Here is a 2,834-nt window from a genome sequence, read left to right as displayed (position 1 = left end):
ACACCCACTGATATAGCTTCTCCCACTGACATAGCTGCCATCTCTTGGGGAAGTGGATTAACTACACCCACAGGAAAACTCTCTCCCATCAGCATAGAGCAGTGGTTCTCAAACTGTGAGTCAGGACCCCAAAGTGGGTCATAACCCTGTTTCAATGGGGTCACCAGGGCTGGCATTAGACTTGTTAGGGCCTGGGGCTGAAGCCAAAAGTCTAAGCCCCACCACCCAGGGCTGAGTCCCTCAAGCTCTGGTTTTGCCCTCCCCCAACTGGATAAGAGGGCACAGTGTGAAATGTTTGGGGACCACTGGTTTAGGGTGACGTTCTCAATCACTTCTATGAAGTCCAATAAAAGCTATTCCTCACCCACCTACCCGTCCATCAGGACCGACTAGGTATGTTCTGCTGCCCTTCACTCATGCAGGAAGGATAATAACATTTCATTCCACTCAATCCTAAAGTGATTTGTAACCTGCCACCAGCCAAAACTGGTCATTTTTGGGAAAGTGGCCCCATCATGCTGCATATCTAGGCAGAGTAGGTTTGTCTATGCAAACATCGTCTGTTCCTGAAGTCTTTCCCCCAGCTCCTCACTAGATGTGAGGAGGGAGCTCATTCAGCCCCTGCTTCCGCTTAGTATTTAAAAATGCCTTATTGCCCCTGTCTCTGCCGGCCTTAGATTTCTCCTCCTGTCCTTTTCTTTACAGTTCTGATGAGGTGGCCGAGTGGTTAAGGTGATGGACTGCTAATCCATTGTGCTCTGCATGCGTGGGTTCAAATCCCATCCTCATCGGATGCATTTAGTCTTCACCCATCCTTTATAGACAACCATCTCCCCATTTGGTACAATGACAGATCAAACAATGGTACTTCTTGCAAACAGAAACTCAGAACGCCCTTACTTTAAATAAAATGCCTAAATCCCAGATTTCTAAAAAAAAAAAAAAAAATTCTCTAGTTCTGTATTTCTTAGTTTTTATCTCAAAAGGGAACATCCTCCTCATCTCCCTCAACCACCCTGGCACCTCCCCAAATTATTAAAATATCCTCAACCCGAGCAAGCCCAGAGCAGTGAACCAGAGCTAGTGTCTAGACCAAGCTGTTCTGAAGGAGGCAACTCAAACATTTTCTCCCTGCTTCCCTTGGCAAGGTCTGACTGAGAAAACAAAATTCCCCAGACTGAAAATTTTCTGCTGAAACACCCATACTAGTCTGTTTGGGGACGTTGATTTGAATCTATATTATTATTCTCTTCTGATTCATCTCAGTTCAGTGTTTGTCCTCCAGATGTGTTTACAGGTATTGAGTTGTGGGGGAGAGAGGCCAAGTCATGATGTCTCTTCCCCTCTTTCATAGTTTCTTCCAACTTGCTAGGAAGCTCCTTTGCTACCATGTGAGTCAAGCAGTGTCCATTGTCGCAGTGCTATCTCGGAGAAGCCTGCATTGTACACGGTTCCTGGGATAGTCCTTGGGAGTGTGGATCCCGTCAATGGGCCAGCAGCGAGTCTGGCTCCTCCCTTGTCGCACCTGAAAGGCTGGTGGGGGGCATTTTGAAACCTCATATTTCAGTAACACACACAGAGCAAAACTTCAAAACTTCCCAACCAATGCGAGCACACACAATCCAACAAGATATTAATGTTCAACAGATCAAGACTTTTGAAATGACACCTCACCAGGCAGACTTTGTACAAACCATCTCATCATTATATGAGAGTGGTGAATATGGGGCTTGCAGGGTGCTGCTTTGAGCACAGGGTGCCACACCGGGGCTTCCATTGCAGTGGAGACGTACCCTTAGAGTCCATCTCTCCTGGGATAAAGATGGCAGCAGGGCTGGCCTGGGTCATCTGACTTGGGCTCCTGGAGCTAAAGCTGAGGGGCTAAAAACTGTGGTGCAGATATTTGTGTTCACACTGAAGCCTGGGTTCAGAAACCCTCATGGAGACTCATAGATTGGGCTCAAGCCCATATGTCTGCACTGTAATTTTATAGAGGTTGGGAGGGAGTTTAGCAAGTGGAAATGGTAAAACCACATTGAGGGAACTGGACCACTGACCTATCAGCTCTTAACACCCAAACTTTCAGTAACTCTATTATCAGTGCCTGTGAGTGTAATTTAAGCCACAGGTCCATCTAGCTCTGAATCTTGTCTTCTGACAGTAGCCAATACCAGGTGCCCCAAAAGCCACTCCTCAAGGTACCACTGGGAGTTGAACCCAGAATCTTTTGTTTACAGGACAGGTGCTTTAATCAGCTAAACTATGACACCTGTGGTTATTTAAGCCATTATGTCTGCCCACACCTGAATCTCTGCCAATCCCCACTGGGCCCTGACAAGCTTTGCTCATGTTTGGATTCTGTAAAGCAGAGGAGTAGGTGAAGTTTTGGTCCCAAGGTGTGTGTGTGATTCTTTGGACAGGTCTACACTACAAAATTAGGTTGGAGTAATTACATTACTTAGGCTGACAATGCAGTTATATTAACCTAATTCCAGTGTAAATAGCAGCTCAGCTGTCAGAACTTTCTGGAGCTATGAAAGGGGAGCGACCCAACCTCTGTAACAGGAATGCAGGGCAGGTGAGTTCACGGCAGGCATGGTGGGATACTGGTGGAGGCCAGTTATGGTGATATAATGACCAGCAGCATTTAGACTGACAATTTGTCACTTTGAGTTTGCTGCAAAAAGCTCTAGATCTCTTGTCAAGGTGGTTTTATTTTGTCACCAAAAGAGGGAAGTTTTGTCACCAGACATGGCATTGCAGTGTGTGCACCAGCCACAAGCTGCCGACCGAGGGACTGTTGTGTGTTTTTCACACACCTGAGCAATATAATG

The 2,834-nt window shown here is 46.5% G+C and overlaps 1 non-coding gene across 1 annotated transcript; it reads left to right on the top strand.

Moving 5' to 3' along the window:
- Positions 1-709: 709 nt before the first annotated feature.
- Positions 710-791, top strand: TRNAS-GCU. Its single transcript has one exon. It is a non-coding gene; the product is annotated as a tRNA-Ser (tRNA).
- The last annotated feature ends 2,043 nt before the right edge of the window (positions 792-2,834 follow it).

Source organism: Mauremys reevesii, linkage group 23 (assembly GCF_016161935.1).
Source record: "Mauremys reevesii isolate NIE-2019 linkage group 23, ASM1616193v1, whole genome shotgun sequence".
Taxonomy (NCBI): Eukaryota; Metazoa; Chordata; order Testudines; family Geoemydidae; genus Mauremys; species Mauremys reevesii.
Note: the sequence above shows the minus strand (reverse complement) of the source record. Positions and strands in the feature narration are given on the sequence as shown.